The sequence below is a fragment of the Nerophis ophidion genome, linkage group LG06, assembly GCF_033978795.1.
Source record: "Nerophis ophidion isolate RoL-2023_Sa linkage group LG06, RoL_Noph_v1.0, whole genome shotgun sequence".
NCBI classification, from domain to species: domain Eukaryota; kingdom Metazoa; phylum Chordata; class Actinopteri; order Syngnathiformes; family Syngnathidae; genus Nerophis; species Nerophis ophidion.
Window position 1 is genome coordinate 52,628,359 of NC_084616.1, and position 21,608 is coordinate 52,649,966.

The following is a 21,608-nucleotide window of genomic DNA, read 5'->3' on the forward strand; positions in this document are numbered from 1 at the left end:
CTTATATTTAATAACATAACTTAATAATGATGATTAAATGTTTAAACCAATGGTTCTCAAACTTTTTTTTTTTTTTTTACAAAATACCACCTCAGAAAACACCTGGCTCTGCAAGTACCACAATAATGACAGACAATAAAATATTAGTCCAAAATATTAATTAAAGATATGGCAGAGTATATTTAATATTTTGACCACTGTAGCATTACACACTGTTTGAACAGTATCACTGTGTTTGAATATTTAATGAAGTGATTATTTGCTGTACCACGAGATGGCGCCCACATACCACTAGTGGTACATGTAACTAGGCTTGCAAAGGGGTGGAAAGTTTCCGGTAAGTTTCCGGAAATTCACCACGAGAAGTTAAGGTCGGGAAGTTTGGAAATATTGACCATTTTTGATTATTTAAAGTTGGGCACAGTCCGTGGGAATTAATGGGAATTAATGGGGAATGACAATAATTATATATTATTGGGCACTTCTCCATATGCTGCTGCATCTTTGTGGCATTTTTGACGTAGCTCTTTGCACAGTATTTGCAAATGTATACAGTCTTTCCGCCTACATTGGTTGGGGTGAAATGTCTCCACACATCAGATGGTATACGTGCCATTATTCTGTTTGTAATTATTTATTCTTGTAAAACACTAATGCAATGCCACACAGATACAAATAGTCAGCTAAACAATTGGAGTAGTCTTTAAAAATATTTTACTGATGGACAAATGAATAGAAGTAGGCTAGATGAACAAAGGAACACTCAATCAGCAAGCTAAATCAAACTATAACCGACATTCTTGTATGACAACAGAATGGCTAGCAGAACAGAAGGCAGAGGAAACTGCACGTTCATATTTAGTAATTGCTAGTTGAACTTTACAGATAAAAAAAAAGGTCAATTCGGATCAATAACGTTAGCATAAATGAATGGGATTTAACAAAGAGAAAATTAGTATCACGGCTAACGGAGAAATATTGTTGGTTCATTATCAATCAGTCAATCATTGTTTATTTACATAGCCCTAAATCACGAGTGTCTCAAAGGGATGCACAAGCTACAACGACATCCTCGGCTCAGATCCCACATGAGACTGTGGTGGTACATAAACCTGGTTAGCTAGAGATATTGGCCCGAAAATCATTTAACAAGTACAGGAACAGCTAGCTAGCTTGAGTGGAAGTCTGCTGGAGTAGTCTACAGTCATCTAGTTACAACCTATTACACCTCTATTAAACTTAAATACCATAGAACAAATTTACCCATTATCAAAACTTACCTGACTGGATGAAGACCTTGGGCTCAAATACTAGTGTGGCTTCAAAAGCCCTGCTGTAGTGTGTAGCATGCTGGGAATTGTATGTGCATGTGATGGAAGAATGCACTGCACATGTGATGGAGGAATGCACAGTGAAGGGTTGAAATTCTACTGAATGTGCATTAAATCAGGTTGTTTTATCTAATAATCATGTCGCAAGATCTAGCATGTTGCATTCAATGTTTATTCCCATTAATTTCCCATTATTCCCGTTAATTCCCATATATTTTGAATATTCCCGGAATTTTGCAACACTACATGTTTTAAAATCACTGGTTTAAACAAATTAATCATTTTAGGACATACAGTTACTGAAAAGAGGAAACCAGTTTTCTGAATTTGCCAATCTAAGCTGCCAAAAGAAAAACATTGGTGCAAGCAGGCAATCAAGACAAATGTTACCGAAGCATCAAGACCAGACTGCTCATTAAACGTTTCATTTCTTAGGCTATAAAGCTGCTGCACCAATTTGAAATTTTAAATGGTTGATTTTTATAGGCTAGTAAGGTAAAGTTTTGTACCTGACAAGGTAGCTGGAACTTGTCAGGTACGAAACTTTACCTTTCTAGCCAGGTACGAAACTTTACCTTTCTAGCCTATATAAATCAACCATTTGTAAAAACGTATAAATTATTGGCATCTGTATCAACTGTATACTTAATGTGGCCATTAATTGGTATCAAGTATTAACGTGAATTATAGCGAGCAATCGTGAGGTATATTTTTAAGATTTTATCAATATGACCCCCTTATCAATATTTGTTATCGCTACCGGTATTTATTGGTACACTTATTAGTAATATATGCAATTAGTTAACTATGTTTGCAAATGCAGTTGTTATGTCATCATCTTGTAAAGAACACACAGTTCCATCACTGTGTTTCTATTCATTACAATTACACTTAGCTGGAAATATCATTTATGCATTCATATACAGAGCAAATACCCTTTAAATAATATATATCATACAAAATATATCAAAAATCTATACAATCAATTAGCAGGTTATGTGGGTGTGCATTTTGTAACAGGAGTTTTGTGATTATGTTGCACACGGACGTATTCCAGTGACGGACCAGAGTTTGACCTATGTATGTTTCTTTGTTGTGTGAACAATATAAATAAAAAGACTCAGTGATCAAGTGTAATGCTCAATCGTCCAGTTGTAGAGTCAAGAGGTAGAACTAATAGAAACCTATTTAAGCAATGTGTCTATTAATGCCAAGTCGCAAACGCCCCGTGATGGAGTGACATCAGGCGGCGACGAAGGACCTGTCAGCGGATTTTATCTTGCGCCAGAGCAACTTTATGGATTATTGTATTACTTCAATGTTTCACTCATTTGAGTGGATTATTATTAGCCTGTGGGTTAATGGATCACTATGAGGAGGGTAGATGATGAGCTGTAGTGGCGGTCATGAGTTAAGTGACGTTCACTTGAAATGGTATAACTTTTATTAGCATGCTGGACTTTTAGGGACATTTGAGGATGAATTGTTGTGTTACAAACGTGTCTGGGGTGTTGTTTCCTATTTTTAATTATTACAAGCTGATTCTTTATGCGTATGCAGCAGCAGTTGAACCGAATGGTACAGTGTGTCAGACTTCCCACGATTAGCAGGATAAGAAAATACTGACATCAGTATAGTATAGAATAGTATAGAAAAAAAAATACAGGTACTCGGTATACGTCCTGAGTAAGCACACAGAAAAACTAATCTAACCCCAATATAAAATGCTCAGGCTGAAACGCTCAAAAGTCACCTCAAAAAGATGCAGACTCAGCCATCTGCAACAAGTGCTTGAAGGTGATATTGTGAAAGTACTGTTTAGGGATGGGTATTGTTTGCATTTGTACACTTATTGGTACCAATTCAGTACTTTTTAAATGGAGACGGTGTTTAAACAGTGCCTGAACTGGTACTTAACAAAAACCAAAATGTTTTTTTATTTAATAACGAGCTTTACATTTTTGCAACATTTTGTGACATATAAGATAAACAGACTAGTAATTGACATCCATCCATTGACATGCTTAAACAATAATAATGGTTTAGATTTATCTAGCGCTTTCCTAGACACTCAAAGCGCTTCGCAGAACCCATCATTTATTCAGGTCAAATTCACACGTTGATAGTGGTAAGCAACATTAGCCACAGGTGCTCTGGGGTAGATTGATGTAAGCATGGCTGCCAATTTGCACGTACAGCCCCTCCGACCACTACCAAACCTGCAATCACATTCATAACCCAGGATGAGCGGCACTAGGAGAAAGTTAAAGTTAAGTTAAAGTCCCGACGATTGTCACACACACTGGGTGTGGGGAAATGTGTCCTCTGCATTTGACCCATCCCCATGTTCACCCTCTTAGTAGGTGAGGTGAGCATTGAGCAGCAGCGTGAGCCACGCTCCGCAATCATTTGGTGATTTAACTCCCAGTACCAACCCTTTATGCTGAGTGCCAAGCAGGGAGGCAATGGGTTCCTATTTTTTGGAGTCTTTGGTATGACTCGGCCGGGGTTTGAACTCATGACTTGACCTCCCAGTCTCAGGGCGGAGATTCTAACCACAAGGCCACTGAGCTGGTTGAGAAACGACAGTGACTAAGATTTCTGAAGCTGGAATTGAACCAGGAACCCTCAAGCTGCTGGAAGGCCACCCTATCTGAGCCACACTATCCGTTAATAATATAAATAAAATGATACCCAGATAATCTACTCAAACATAACAATTAAAATCCACAACAGATGGTCAGAGTCATTGCAGCAAAACCGGCAGCAGTACAAAACATAAATCTGTGTTCAGAATCGTATGTAATTGTTTGCACACTCAAGATCAGAATGTGCAAAAATCGACTTTCTTGCAATTTCAGGGTTCCTGTACGCAACTCGCTCACCGTGACAGTAATGGGTGCGTAATGAAGAAGTGCTCTGGTGTTGTGGCTAGCACTACTTCGTTAGGAGTGTTTTGCTATATACACTATATTGCTAAAAATATTTGGCCACCTGCCTTAACTCACATGTGAACTTCAAAAATATTTGGCCACCTGCCTTAACTCACATGTGAACTTCAAGTGCCATCCCATTCCTAACCCGTAGGGTTTAACATGATGTCGGTCAACCTTTTGCAGCTATTAAAGCTTCAACTCGCTGGAACAACCTGGGGAGCCTCTGCTAAGACGTTGCAAATATCCACCCAAGCCCTGGTGTTCTCTGCAGCGGAATACTGCAGCACAGTCTGGAACAAAAGCCCTCATGCGAGAAAGGTCAACGTGACTATTACTACCTCCCTCCGGATAATAACTGGATGCTTGATGCCTAACCGTGTCCCTCCAGCCAGTCCTTGCGGGAATACCGAAGGGAGGCTGCTACACTCGCCCTGGCCAGGAAGGTACAAATATATGACTGGCACATCTTGCACAACACAACAGTAACACCAGCACCTCCAAGCAGACTCAAGTCCCGCCACCCCTACAACAAGGCAGCACAAGACATGTTTAACTGCAACTCTGAGGACATCTTCAGAGATGCATGGTTGGCAGCAGCTTAGAAGCAGGAGTGGGAGTCAGCTGGGTCTTCCAGAGTCCACTGCTACATTTGTGACCCAGGAGATGGCGCCACGCTATCTACCACGCTGGCAATGGACCACGCTGGGTCAGTCGCTTTGGGTCATCAATGAAGATGTGGGGCTTGGCGGACAGTGCGGCATGCGAGTGTGGTGACCCTGATCAGATCGCCGAACCTAAAATCAACATCTGCCCCTTATATGGACGGCCCTCGACACAGAGTTGGACATCTGACGTTACACGAAAGAAGAAGAAGAAGCTTCAACTCTTCTGGGAAGGCTGTCCACAAGGTTGCAAAGTGTGTTTATAGAAATATTCAATCATTCTTCCAAAAGCGCATTGGTGAGGTCACACACTGATGTTGGTCGAGAAGGCTTGGCTCTCAGTCTCCATTCTAATTCATCCCAAAGGTGTTTTATCGGGTTCAGGTCAGGATTCTGTGCAGGCCTGTCAAGTTCATCCACACCAGACTCTGTCATCCATGTCTTTATGGACCTTGTTTTGTGCACTGCTGCAAAGTCATGTTGTTATAGGAAGGGGCCTGCTTCAAACTGTTCCCATAAGGTTGGGAGCATGGAATTGTCCAAAATGTTTTGGTATCCTGGGGCATTCAAAGTTATTTTCACTTGAACTAAGGGGCCAAGCCCAACTCTTGAAAAACAACCCCACAGAGTAACTCAGCCACAAGGTGGTAGGCCACGTAAACTGACTGCAGGCTCGCAGCAACATTTTTTTGGTTCTGATGACAGCTCTTTTGAATCTTTCACTGGTTTGTGTTACCTCTGCTTAATAAATAAAATGAATGTGCTTCCATGGCTGAACGTTGTCAACAAATGGGGTATTTAGAAGGCAAGTTTGTTACATCAATCATTGATTGGTTGTTCAATATTACCTCTGAACCTGGTAGTTATTAGTGTGCAGTGTAGTTTGTGTCAAGTTATAAAAGGTGCTGAAAAAAAAACGTTGACTTTTACTGACTCCGACTAAGATCTTGTTTTCTTCCGTATTGCAAGACTTGGAGCTCACACACAGCCCCACTCCTCTTAGTGCATTGCACAGGAGGCAGGGACACACACTCACAACTATCAGCACGCACAGAGTGATCAGTGACACCTCCGCGTCAATCCCTTGTCTATTTGGTTATGGTTTAAGTTTATTTCAAACATGTTATCCAGACTATTTTACTCTAGATTGATCAAATTTTGATGGATTTATTTCAGGAGCAAAACACAAATTAAAGGGTAAAATCTGTATTTGTACGTGTGCAATTTTTCTTTTCAGATACTCACACAACCTATCATGGTTGTTACATACATACCATATGTAAGAATCCATACAAGATCGACAAGTCTGAGTGGAGCAGAGACCATGCACGATATCGTCCACAGACTTTGTAAACTACTTAATTGTTCAAACAAGACCATTTTACACTTTGAAATACTTTCAAAATTAAGAGTCAAGATAGCTATACGTAATTGCTTTGTCTGTGGATGTGTTTGTGACGTTTATCTCTATAAACCCAGTGGACATTGTGTAGTCAAGCCAGTTGAGAGTAATGCATTCTCAGAAATTATACGACCCAAGTTTGACACCCACAAAAATCACAGATAACCAATCTATTGTCATCTCAGCACACTGACTGTAGGATTGAGAGAATACTGTTCTCATGTTGCTTCATTTGTGTTTTATGTAAAGCTAATGTCCTGATAAGAGAAGTAAGTACTATTATTGTTAATTAAACTACTATCAAATTTCTTCCACCAAGCACATCAAGCTAATGCAAAGCGGGACTGTTATCCATTTGAGATATTTTTTTACTTACAAAATGTTTTACCTGAAATGGTCTGAACAGACGTCTGCATTTCACATCTCGGTTGATTATAGTGATCCATGCTCACCTTTGCCATTATCTCCTCTTTTCAGCCACTTAATGTATGTTTTATAGAAAAGATGTGTGATGTATCATACTGAAATTGTTCAAAATTAACTCCAACCAACCAACCAAAACTTATGTTTGTCCAGAAATGCGCTTAGGAATGCGAAACAAGCTCAGAATATCTCTCCCACCTTGTTTATGGCAGTTGCCAATGGCACAGGTTGTCCGCATTATGAATAATACTTGATAAATTATCGTCGACAATTAGTGTTTCACTAACTTCCACCCTTCAATATGGATATCGGCAAAGAATTGTGTGAAATGTGAAAAAATCCAAACCGCTCTATTGCATCAAATAACTTTAACCCACTGAATGGAGGAAACAACACCACCACTGCGGCTATCCTCTTGAAATTTGTTAACAGAAAATCTAAAATAAAAATAATAATGTATTAGATTGGTATAAAATGTCACTGCTGAAACAGGGAAAGAAACAAAAGGGTACAAATGTGAACATGAATGAGCATCTCACAAAACGTAATTCTGAAAATGCCAAAAAAGCAGGGAAAATTTCAGGAAACTTGCAGCTCCCACTTTAAAATATACTGTACATCTAGCTGAATGGCGGTCCAGGAGCAAGCGTACTTATTGTCATTGACATCAAGGACCTGGCACATTTTAAAGTTGACAGTGCTTTGACAACGACGGTAATAATGGCGTCTGATGGAAAACAAACACCTAAATTCAACACCAACACTACAAAGTTCCAAGAGACCACAAAACAAGAAGACATGGATTTAGGAGCGCATCCACCTACAATATAGAAATTATTTAAACAACATTAAAGATTGTTGAACAAAATAAAAAACTTCTACAACAAAGACTCTAAAAGTTCAAACTGGATCTAAAACTGATAAATGAGCTTCTTGAACAAGCTTAGCTGTTATGCAGTCACTTTAGTGGAAAGTGACATGTGATGATTAGTTTTTATTGTATTACAAATGTTTTTAGTTTTAAGCTCGATGCCTTCATGATGGTTTGTATGTTGTATGCATTTTATGTATTTGTACCTTGTTTTTACTCTTGTACCTCGTTTTTACTGTTGTACCTTGTTTTTAATGACTACTGCTGCAAACCAAATTGCCCCTTGTGGACAATAAAGATTGTCTAAGTCTAAGTCAAGGCAAATTTTGTGGACGTGGGTCAAAAAGAAATTTTCTTATGTGGTGACTTTAATATTAAAGGTATTGAACCATGATTAGTAAAAGTCCATTGATAATTTCATTGATACAATATATAGCATCAGTTTGTATCCTAAAATCAAAAAGCCAAGCAGATTCACAAAACACTGTGCTACACTTTTTGATAATATTTTTACCAATGATTTTGATAATAATACTACAAGTGCTTTACTTATAACCGACACTAGTGATCATCTGTCAGTGTTCAAAATCTATGATAGAAACTACAAGAAGAGGAACATGGGTGACAAAAAGAAATTACAGAGACTATGCACTAAGAAGAGGATGTATGATTGCTTTCAAAAATGAGCTAGAAAAGCACAATTGGGACAATGTGTACAATGAAAATTATGTTAAAGAAGGCTAGCATATGGTAAGTTTTTCAACACCGTCCATAAATAATGTCCATAGAAACAACTCAGTAGAAAGCAGAAAAAGAACAATCAACCATGGATGACAAAAAGATTAAAAATGCTTGCTCAAAGAATACATTATATAGAAGATTTATAACAAAAATAATTGAAGGCTAATTTAGGTTTCAGCGTAACGCTACCTCATTTTGTGGTGTGTGCATGCGTGCTTGCGTGTGTGTGTTATGGACAGCAAAGCCCTGTCTGTCTGAGAGAAAGACAAGCATTATGCCCTACAGTTAAAACAAAGTTATTTCACTTTACCTTTAACTGTGTTGAAGCAGCAAAAAGGACATTATGTTAAATGAAGAGTTTCTGTCTCTGATAGTTGATATAATAATGTAACTGCATCATAAAGCTTACATGAACTCCATGGTGCTCAGGGATGAATAGTCTCTCCTATTGCTATTGTATTATTTTTTTTAGCTATAGTTACATTAATCATTAGTAATGTAGCAGCCTAGTTTTGAATGGCAGGGTCCCTGCCATCACATGTTGATAAAAACAGAACATTTATATGATACAAATCTACTACAGGCTTCCCAAATGCTGTAATTAATTAAGCATGATGAGTTGCGCATATGTCAGCAAAGGCCCCACTTTTAATTCTTTTTTTCAAACGCTTATTACAAACACTTATTTAAAGCAAGTCATTAATTTGACTTATTCATTATTTTGTCTTAGTAAGTCAATCTTTAGTAAGTCAAAATAATGGCATACTTAGTATCTCAGGTATCTGGGACTGTTTTATGTTTTGTTTTTACTTTACGGAAAAAAAAGGGGTATATATCGTATCTGCGATGAGTTAGCGACTTGTCCAGGGTGTACACCGCCTTCCGCCCGATTGTAGCTGAGATAGGCACCAGCGCCCCCAGCGACCCCAAAAGGGAATAAGCGGTAGAAAACGGATGGAAGGATATATATCGTATAGTGCCATTCAGCATACGGAGCGGAAAACACAACCGGCTTCTTCACGCGACTAAACCGGCCTACTTCACCACAATCTGTAGTCTATTGCACCCCCTCCCTCCCAGGCAGCGATGAGATGGAGATGTGATGGTGGCGACAGGCCAAATTAAACTGTTCCATACACCCACCCAGCCCCTTCCCCGTTCGTCCACCTGGAGAGACACCACCTTAATTAACAAATATTCTGGGGGAAATACTGAATGACAATATGAAGGAAGTAGATGAAAGCTTCAATAATTACTTTGTAAATATTGGACCAAATTTGAAGGAAAGGATTCCAGACAGTTTAAATTGAGGGCTTCAATGACACCATAAATAGAAATCCCATCTCAATGTTCCACATGAACGTGACTAACACAGGAGGAAATACCGTATTTCCTTGAAAAGCCGCCGGGGCGCTAACTAATTTACCTTGAAAACCCACCCGAGCGCTAATTAAATTAAAACCTCTTCTCACTCCTGCGCTTATTCAAAGCATGCGGTAAAAGTAAGCAGGCACTAATAATTTCAAAACCTCTTCTCACCCATGTGCTTATAACAGACATGCAGCAAAAAGTTGAGTGTGTTAAGAATGTTTTTATAAAAATTGATTCAGCGTCTGCGGCTCGGTGGTTGGGTACCACTGATGTGCAGTATGTCATCACGCTCACCTTTACACCGTGCTGTCTGCATGCCCACCAAACACATGCATTTCCCTGCTTTTTGTGTGAGATTCCATTGCATACTTGGGCTTCACGGTGGCAGAGGGGTTAGTGCGTCTGCCTCACAATACGAAGTTCCTGCAGTCCTGGGTTCAAATCCAGGCTCAGGATCTTTCTGTGTGGAGTTTGCATGTTCTCCCCGTGAATGCGTGGGTTCCCTCCGGGTACTCCGTCTTCCTCCCACTTCCAAAGACATGCACCTGGGGATAGGTTGATTGGCAACACTAAATTGGCCCTAGTGTGTGAATGTGAGTGTGAATGTTGTCTGTCTATCTGTGTTGGCCCTGCGATGAGGTGGCGACTTGTCCAGGGTGTACCCCGCCTTCCGCCCGATTGAAGCTGAGATAGGCGCCAGCGCCCCCCGCAAACCCAAAAGGGAATTAAGCGGTAGGAAATGGATGGATGGATGGATGGACTTGGTCAACAGCCATACGTTTTACACTGATGGTTGTGATGTAGGCAGCTTTAACACGCTTGCTGGTGTGCGCCACACTCCGTGAACTCACACCAAACACATTTCTGGAGAACATTGGCTCTGTAACACATTATAAAGGCAGCATAGGGATTGCCCATAATGGGGTTTGGTGCTAGCGGGTGTATGGTGTAGCCAGGAGTCGTGGATGCATTGCATTCTGGGTAGGTGTTGTGTTGAGTTAGTGGTGTGTTGCAGGGCCGATGTTATCCAGAAGTGTGTTTGTCATCGTTTAATGTGGGTTCGCGGAGTGTGACGTGTATTGGTAGGAGTGTTGAAGTTGTTTTATATCACAACCATTAGTGTGATCTGTATGGCTGTGGAACCAGACCCCTGATTTACACATAGTAAAAGCAACATAATGCTTCTCCGCCATTTTGAAATGATCGACAGGGGAATCATCACACATGACTTCACTAATTTGACCTGGTGGTAAAAGTAAGCATGTGCTTATTAATTTGGGGGGCCGGTTTGACCCGGCAGTAATTCAAAGCAGCAGGCGCATATTGCATGCCCGGCGGCTATTCAAGGAAATACAGTATTTAAAATTTTAAAAAAATGGAAATCCCAGGCTTCAATTGACTGTAGCATAATTGATATGGAAACGATAAAGAAGGTTATTGAAGAGGTCCTAGGACTTTGATTGATTGATTGATTGAGAAGTTTATTGATATCTTAAAAATTAAATCCATGTAATGCTTTAAAAAGGCAAGTGGATGCCACAAAAAGCCAAAAGACTTGTTTCCAATGTGGTCCATTAATGTATATCAGTAATTATCATTTCACACAAGCAAATTCCCAAACAAAATGAAAATAGCTTTAGTTGTACCAATTTAGAGCAGCACGGTGGTGGATGTGAATAGTGCATGTGCCTCACAATACGAAGGTCATGAGTTGTCCTGGGTTCAATCCCTGGCTCAGGATCTTTCTGTGTGGAGTTTGCATGTTCTCCCCGTGACTGCGTGGGTTCTCTCGGGTACTACGGCTTCTTCCTACCTCCAAAAACATGCACTTGGGGATAGGTTGATTGGCAACACTAAATTGGCCCTAGTGTGTGAATATTGTCTGTCTATCTGTGTTGGCCCTGCGATGAGATGGCGACTTGTCCAGGGTATACACCGCCTTCCACCCGAATGCAGCTGAGAAAGGCTCCAGCGACCCCGGACGGGACAGGCGTTAGAAAATGGATGGATGGATGTACCAATTTTTAAGATTGAAGACAAACATCAATTTACAAATTATATACCTGTTTCTTCACTTCCACAATTTCCTAAACAACAAATTAGGCAATTTCATAAACAAATAAAGAATATTTGCAGAGAACCAAATATTTCAACATTGATGGTTTTCATCGAAATTACAGAAGAAATTACCAATGCAATAGATGGTGAACAGTGTGCAGCAGAAGTATTTATGGATTTGACTAAATCATTGGACACAATTACACAATAATATAATCAAAACATTAGTACGGTATAGAATCAGAGGGTTGGTCTTAAACTGGATAGGAAGCTACTTAACCAACAGGAAGCAATATGTGAAGCTCGGTAAACACACGTTCCACCCTACATATTTAACGTGGCCTACCACAGGGATCAATAATGGGACCAAAATTCTTCAATCTCTATACAAACGATATTAGTAAAGTTACAAAACATCTAAAGTTAGTATTATTCGCAGACAATACAGCTGTGTTTTGTTCAGAAGACAACACATAGAAGTTCATATGAATATTAACAGAAGAAATTTATACAATTAAAAGATATGGTTTGACAAAAACAGACTATGTTTGAATCTCAGTAAAACTAAAATAATGCTATTTGGAAACAGTAGAACAGAGAGTCAAACACAAATACAAAATAGAAGGTGTAGACATTAAAAGAGTAAATTAAAACATTTTTGGGTGTAATAATATATGATTAAATAAACTGGAAACCTCATGTAAAATTATACAACGTAAATTAACAAGAAACATGTCAATAATGAATAAAGCAAAATATGTATTAGACTAAAAATCACTTCATTATCTTCACTGCTCACTAGTTTTACCTTATCTGAGTTATATTTTTTTTGTCTTTTTTTTTCCCAAGATGGCGCTGTTGTAGTGGCTGCTGTTGGCAGGAGCTCTGTGCTCTTGTGTCGGTGCTTTTCTGTGGACTTCTGGATCTGCTTTGGCCATGGAGACCAGCTGCTGGGTCGCTGCCACACCGGAGTCAGTTTGGAGAGAACGGAGGAGATGCGGATGAAGAGACAGGGCTGCGGAGCTAGCACTGAGTATGGACCGGTATGGACAAGCTTCACAGTGTTTTGGCTGAATGAGCAGGTATCGGACACCTCGAGTCTCCTTGGATGTGTCCTCCCTCATCCATGTGGACTGGACACTGGTCGAGAGTGGAGTCGGCTCTCTTGGTTGCATTGTTGGGTCTGCTCCTGTCTCTGGCCATGCTCTATCCACCCCAGCAGACGACAGCGTGGAACACCGCAGAGGCCACCACAGTGTATATGTTTCTTTTACTTTTTTATTCATAGCTGTATGTAGAAGTTTTTAGTTACATCAGCTCCACTACTTTAATGTCTTTCATGTGTTCTTTGATGTTTCCCTCTTACACACATGTAAGAGGGATGTGTACTATGGCTATGAGTTGTTTTTTTCCCGTGGCCTCAGTCTGGACCCCCTTTCCATCCAGGGCCCCAGGCTTAGACCGATTTTTTTATTTTATTTTAATCTTTTATTTTTTTCTCCCATTCCCCCCCACTTGTTTACCTGTATCTCACCCTTTTTGTCAGCAATCCTGTTCTGTAATGTTTGTCTGATCTTGAATGGGATTGTGCTGAAAATTTTAATTTCCCATCGGGCATTAATAATAGTATGTCTGATTCTGATTATTGTGCAGAAATATGGGGAAATAACTACAAAAGTCTGCTTCAGTCAATAATTCTGTTGCTAAAAAGATCAGTTAAAAAAGTAAATACATTAGATGTAGAGAAAATTCAAGGCCTTTTTGTTTATTGAATCCAAAACATTGAAAGTCTACGATATAGTGAATATGCAAAATGTTAAAATTATGTACAAAGCAAACCATAATCTGCTACCCAATAATGTACAACAATTCTTCTCAACTCTAGAGGAGAAATATAAAATGAGAGAACATTTTGACTTAAAACATGTGTATGCACGTACAACATTTAAAACCTTTAATATATCAGTATACATCCCTTTTCTACCGATTGTCCCTATCTGGGTCATGGGCGTGCCGGAGCCCATCCCAGCTACACATAAGCGGAAGGCGGAACACACTCTGGAAAAGTCGCCAAATCATTGCAGGGCCAACACTAACTATCATTCACACCCACATTCACACACTAGGGCCAATTTAATATGCCAATCAACCTATCCCCTGATGAATGTCTTTGGAGGTGGGAGGAAGCCAGAGTCCTCAGCGAGAACCCAAGCAGTCAAGGGGATATCATAGTCATGCAAACTCCACACAGAAAGACCCCGATCCCAGGGATGTGAATTTAAATTATGGAATGGTGTACTTTAAAGGAATCAAACAGTGTACTAATATGATCCAATGTAAGAAACTGTTCAAACTCCAAGTGTTTACAACGAAGAATAATCATGATAAACATTTTGAACTTACTAATAATCTTATTCATCTCACTGGATGAAAAACAACTTACTTCACTATTCATTATTATTATTATTACTGTTGTTATTTTTAATGTTATTTCTAAAGTATATTGTGAATAAATGTTTGTTGAATAAATGTCTGCATGTTTGTTGTGGATTTTAAAATGTATTTATTTTTGAATGTTTTAATTTATTTTCATTATAAAAAATATTTTATTTTCGACCAAACTTGTGTTTTTCTTAACTGTTGGGCACCAATTAGCACCAAAACCGTTTCAAAAGTACCGTTTTGGCACCGGTATCAGTTAACATGTAAAATAGGGGTGTCAACCTTGTTTTCGTTGAGGGCTGCATGTAAGAGTTAATAAAATATGAATATAAATCTATAAGAATTCACCGCATGATTATGTTACACAGTTGCCTATGCATTTGATCATTAGACTTTTTTTACGTACACTGTAAAAAGAAAATCTGTCAATTTTGTGGAAAATTACTGGCAGCGTAGTCGCCAGAATTTTACTGTAAAATCTACGATTGTTTTTACAGCATATAACTGCAAATGGACAAACAGTAACACTGTCTTTTACGGTAAATTTATGGTGACGTAGCTGCCAATTATATTCATTGTAAATTTACGGTTGTTTTTAGAGTGTAAAATTTGACGGATAATTTGCTTAGAAATCATAAATCCAGCAGATAGATAAATATTTTATTTTAACATTGTTTTTTAAATGTATGATTTACAATATCTGTTGCATTATTAAATAATATTAAAGTTTAAAACATATGCCATGCAACTGCATGTAGTACTGTATTTTCCGGACCATAGGGTGCACCGGATTATAAGGCGCGCTGCCGATGAATGGTCTATTTTTTAATCTTTTTTCACTTATAGGGCCCACCGAATTATAGGGCGCATTAAAAAGGAGTCATGTTATTTTATTGTTTTTCTATATTGAAAACACTTCCTTGTGGTTTACATAACATGTAATGGTGTTTTCGATTATGTTTTATAGACCATCTTCAAGCCGCTTTCTGACAGTCGCTTCAGGATGCGCCGTTTTGTGGGCGGTCTTATTTACGTGGCTCACCTTCGGCAGCGTCTTCCCTCAGTCATCTTTGTTGTGGCGGTGAAATGTGCAAGAGCGGGAGTGCAAGAAGTGTCAAAAGATGGAGCTAACTGTTTTAATGACATTCACACTTTACTTAAATCAATAACGGAGCAGCATCTCCTCATCCGCCGGAAATGTGTCCCGTGAAAACCGTCTGACCCGAACTCTCTAATAACTAGAGATCCTTGGGTGAATAATGTAAACTCACTACACTGCTTTCATGGCAGATATAAGAAAGAACTTTACACTACTTTGTATTGAAATGGCAACAGCCGATGATGAATGTCCCATAATAAGAAGATAGAGAAAAAGAAGAAGCTTATCGACTACTGGGCAGACTACACAGGTGAATGCGCGCAATTTTTCAAGACTTATGCAGATCCCAAATACAGATCAGCAGGTACCAGAAGGTAAGAAAAGTTGCTTCTGTATAATATTGCGAAACAAAACGTTAGACAATATGTCTTACCTTATACACAAACATCATAATTATACTCGTATGTTGAAGCACAGTACAATCCATCAAGCGGTGCGACTTCATAGCTCACCAAAGTCGGACTAAAACATTTGATCGGCTTTTGAACGCCGTGTATATGTTCTATATTTTCAATGGAACATAAAAAATGTTGGTGCTGTTTACTTGAGTCACATTGCAGTCTACACGTATCTCTTATGTTTGACTGCCATCTACTGGTCACACATGTACCGAATAAAAACAGAAATATTTTGTACATTGGGCGCACCGGGTTATAAGGCGCAATGTCGAGTTTTGAGAAAGAAAAAAATAAATATTTTAAGTGCGCCTTATAGTCCGGAAAATACGGTACATGTATTTTTTTTTTCTATCAAAATGGAGATATATCAAAAAGATAAAAGTATTTTTGACATATACGTGTATTATCCCCAAGTTTTCCAGGTTAAAATGATGTGGAGGGCCAGATCTGGCCCATGGGTTTTGGGTTCGACACCTGTCATGTAAACAATGCCCAACCCCACCCCTGGGAGGCACCAAAAGACCTCAGGGTGATGCAGCAGATTGAGAAAAACTAAGAATAACATTTTTCAAACCTGCTTAGCTAACTTTAGTTAGAGGTTGTCATAGGAAAAATGAACACATTTGCTTCATTCCAATGGTGAACCAACAATGGGAGGGAGCTGAAAATGCCATATGAAAAAATTGTATCGGTTTTTGTGGTGTTAGAGTTAGAGTCTGTGGTTGTGTTCTGTTCTCCGGGGGGAAGCACACAATTTGAAATCCGCTCATTTACTTATTAATATTTTAACCTGTTCCAGAAGATAAGGCCATTTTTTTGCAATGTATATGTTTGCGTTTAACTAAGCAAATTAACAGATGAATTTCAGCACCTACTGCATTATTTTATCGGTGAATTATGTATGTTCATATAGAGAATGCAACTTCCTCCAGAAGCATTATGCTGAACATCTGCAAGACCATAGTGATGTGATCAGAGACAGCTTCCATCTCAGCCACATGTTAAAGGCCTACTGAAACCCACTACAACCGACCACGCAGTCTGATAGTTTATATATCAATGATGAAATATTAACATTACAACACATGGCAATACAGCAGGTTTAGTTTACTAAATTGCAATTTAAAATTTCCCGCAGAGTTTCTTGTTGAAAACGTCACGGAATGATGAAGCGTGCGCGTGACATCACGGACTGTCAGGACATATTAGCGCAGCACCATTTGCGGCTAAAAGTCGTCTCTTTTCATCGCGCGATTAAACAGTATTCTGGACATCTGTGTTGCTGAATCTTTTGCAAATTGTTCAATTAATAATGGAGAAGTCAAAGTAGAAAGATGAAGTTGGGAAGCTTTAGCCTTTAGCCACAAAAACACACGGTGATTCCTTGTTTAAAATTCCCGGAGGTAAAGCTTTGCTATGGATCCGAGCGATCAAGCGAACATGGTTCCCGAACAATTGTCAACCGGCAGGTTTCGGTGAGAAAATTGTGGTAAAAAGTCGCCTCTTGCGCCGTCCATGCAGCTGACGTCGACTTCCCTCAGAGACTGGCCGCAAGACACTCGTGGACACACCCCTCCGAATATTAGGTACTATTTAATCTCACTAAAACACGAGCAACACAATAGAAAGATAAGGGATTTCCCAGAATTATCCTAGTAAATGTGTCTAAAAACATCTGAATCCGTCCCAATGCAATCGCATTTTTTTTTTTTTCTAGTCCTCTGATATCAATATCTTCATCCACAAATCTTTCATCCACGCTCAAATGAATGGGGAAATAGTCGTTTTCTCGGTCCGAATAGCTCTTGCTGCTGGAGGCTCCCATTACAAACAATGTGAGGACGTGAGGAGCCCTCACCCTTGTGACGTCATCGTCTGCGACTTCTGGTAAAGGCGAGGCTTTTTTATCAGCACCAAAAGTTGCAAACTTTATCGTCTATGTTCTCTACTAAATCCTTTCAGCAATAATATGGCAATATCGCGAAATGATCAAGTATAACACATAGAATGGACCTGCGATCCCCGTTTGAATAAGAAAATCTAATTTCAGTAGGCCTTTGAGTAAGATCTAAAAGAAGCTGCCATGTTGACCTACAGTACGTCCTCAGTAAAGCATATTGCTGAATGTGACAAATTGTTGACACACACTGTTCTGTAACCATGGTGGACTCCTGTCCTGTCCATGCTCAGTCCTCAAACGGTCCCTCCTAAACAAACATCAACCCCATGATTTCTCCTAAACACTTCAGAATCTGAGCATCTTTGTTAATGAGCATGTTGCAATAGCTTGTGGAATACAGGCCATCTGAAATGTTTGTCCCTCATCCTGCCATGACAAATGCCCTATTATCTGGGCTCTGTAAACAAGTCCATTACCATCCTATAGCAAAGCCTAATAAGGAAGTGTGTTTGTGGTCTGTTTAGATATGCGCTGAGGACGGCTGGCGTAAAGTAGTCAATTAAAACCCAATAGTTTCTTCAACATGATTCGGACAGTTTAACATGGGAAAAGGGATCAGATGATGACATGCACTTTACTACACACACACACACAAAGATATATATAAATCTTTGACCCCATAAGCTCTGCATGACAACATAATCCATCACATTTTGGCCCGTGTCATGCTGGACTACATCCGTTATGTAACCTTTAACATTCCCTGTGTAAATTATTGTGCACATGGCACACAATTTCTACATTTATGTGCATTGCTATCAGCAAAATTAATACCAACTAAAATTGTTCTGTTGTGGGTTTTCAGTTTATTTAATAGGTGGCAACCCTTGAATTTGGACTGCTGATGCTACTATTGTCAATCACTCAGGGTGAAAAACCAAAATTAAAAAAAAACTATTTGGCACGAAATGTGTCAACACTGTTTGTATAAATTGATTTAATTAGAATATAAGAGGGGTGAAGGAGATGGGCTATTAAAAAACAAAATAAACTAGTTTATTCTGTTTCAATACAAATACAAAATCAAGCATATTTATGTCCAAATCTCAAATATATTTACAAATACATGTTTATTTATACACATTCTTGATTTATTTGTATGTCACATTTTTATATTTATACATTTTATTTGTATTTATCTTCAAATCTCAAAAATATATTTACAAATATGCATTTATTTATACTTTTTTAAAATTTAATTGTATATTACATTTTTTATTATATGCATATTCATTGATATCATATTGATAGGTATATATAAGTTGATGTGAGACAATTCTACTTCCATTGTATTTTTTTAATGTTCGATCATTAAGAAGAACAATATCACTTTGCAAGGGAGCAATATTTAGGGATTTGGATACATAAACTTAGCAAATAAGATAATATTGAGGTTGTTAAAGGTCATTCCAAATATTCACAGCGATGGGATTAGTAGCAGTTAATATCATGCATTGCTTTAATTGATAAATAAATCACTCAATTGGGTTTTAGTGTGGAGAATGTGACCCTAAACGCATCCCAATCAGTCCTTAGCAATGAGCACCGAGCAGTGAACGTAACATTCGGTTTATCGGCTTCACAGGGGAAAGTGAGTTCAATGACCAAAGCTTTTTTGTGTGCGTGTTTGCAGCAGGGCTACTGCACAAATATAACAAATAAAATAGTACATAAAAGGACAAAACGCATGAATAAGCTAACATTAATAATATAACGGATACACTGTGTCATGACAATAAATTATATATATTTTGGCTTATCAACGTGAAATTTGCAATCCTCCTTTCTGTCTGCGTGTACAAAACACCCCAAAAAAGCATTTACCTGTCGATGAAGATGTGTATTGTTCTTCCTGTCGTCTCTCTCACGTTCACCGTTGATTGAAACAATTAAGCCAATTTTCCCGCGTGACCATGACGCTGTGTGGCGCCGCTCGCCTTCATTATCATTTTGAGTGGAAAATCACCAGCTTCTTCTCGCAACAACGTCTTAAAGTGGTAGTCGACGTGAACGCACCTGGCGGACTCGGTGAGTGGAACCCCTTCACAAAAATACAGATAAATGCATTTTGCTCTGAATTGACACTTTGTGTTAATGTGGGCTATGCATTTAGGAAATAACCTCTTTCAGCTGCGTTACTTGTTTCTGTACCTGCAAGTCATCATTGCATCACTCAATTACTCGTTGAAAAATGCCTGTATCCGTCCATCTATTTACTACCGCTTATTCGTCGCGGGGGGGCTGGTGCCTATCTCAGCTGCATTCGGCAGAAGGCGGTGTACACCTTGGACAAGTCGCCAACTTATCACAGGGCCAACACAGATAGACAGACAACATTCACACTAACATTCACACACTAAGGCCAATTTTTAGTGTTGCCAATCAACCTATCCCCAGGTGCATGTCTTTGGAGGTGGGAGGAAGCCGGAGTACCCGGAGGGAACCCACGCAGTCACGGGGAGAACATGCAAACCCCACACAGAAAGATCCCGAGCCCGGGATTGAACCCACGTCTACTCAGGACCTTCGTGTTCCTCTGAATGTATTACTCTAAAACTAATCAACACAAATATTGCATTCATTATTAAATGATGACAACTAGTTGAAACATATGGCACAACTTGGTCCCCAACTACAGGTGCGGGGACCAGTACTGGTCCGTGATGCATTTGCTACCGGGCCGCACAGAAACGATAATTAATTTATAAACTACCGCATTTTCTACGACTTCACTTTCGCCTGTCCCACTAAACACACCGATAAGCTTGTTAATAGATGTATATTACAACTTCTTTGTTATAGGCCATGGGACAGTGCACATTAATGAATAAATAAAATGTTAATGTGCCTGATTGTAGCCAAAAGGCAAATTTTTCATGCTCATTTTTTGTCAGTTTTTATCTGCCACACGTAGAAAGCCTGTCCGTGAAAATAATGCAGACATTAAACCGGTCCCTCGTGGAAAAAGGGTTGGGGAACCCTGATATCCAGTAGGCCAATATTCCATTTTACTTACAAAATAAATGAGTTAAAACTGAGCATTCTTGTCAAATATCGTATTGTTAACTTTATCAAATCTCATATTAAATTCAGTGGTTCTCAAACCTTTTTCACCGAGTACCGCCTCACAAAACACTTAAGGCTGCAAATGCCACCGTAATGATCAACATTAAAAAACAGTAGCATAATAGGCCTAAATATTCAATAAAACAAGACAGAGGTGTTATTTTAAAAGTTTATTTTGTTGCGCTTGCAACCCGAAAACAAGACAACTTGAAGTATCTTTTGACACACAAAAACGTGTGCTCTGTTTATCCCATTAAAGACGGGACTGAATGACTGCTTACATCAAAGAGACTCAAAAAGGCGGTCACAACAAACCCTCACATTTGTGTAAATCTCCTGAAGGTCACTTAAAGAGACCGCACCAAACTTCTCACTCTTAACCGACGTCCCACTGTGGTGAGTTTTTCCTTGCCCTTATGTGGGCCCTGTACCGCGGATGGCGTTGTGGCTTGTGCAGCCCTTTGACACACTTGTGATTTAGGGCTATATAAATAATAATTGATTGATTGATTGAACTGCATACTGCATATGAAGTGTAAACAAAAACAACATTGTTATGTGCACAATAGAAAAATGATGACAAAGTCAAATAAACAATTTAATGTTTTGGCCACTGTAACATTATGCACAGTTTGAACAGTAACAAAGTGTTTAAATATTTTATTAAGTAATTATTTGATGTGCCACTAGATGGAGCCCGCGTACCACTGGCGGTACATGCGTCATACCACAGTTTTAGAATCACTGTATTGTAATACAAAACAGTCTGATCGGTGCCACTTGATCAT

General features: G+C 39.0%; 1 protein-coding gene across 1 annotated transcript in view; it reads right to left on the reverse strand.

Moving 5' to 3' along the window:
* The window catches only part of LOC133554911 (sodium- and chloride-dependent taurine transporter-like), a 53,614-nt gene extending 33,830 nt beyond the window's left edge, over positions 1-19,784 (reverse strand). Inside the window, exon 1 of the mRNA XM_061904183.1 lies at positions 19,579-19,784. The gene's annotated coding sequence lies outside the window, so the exon portion shown is untranslated. The remainder of the gene's footprint in view (positions 1-19,578) is intronic.
* Between the last annotated feature and the right edge of the window lie 1,824 nt (positions 19,785-21,608).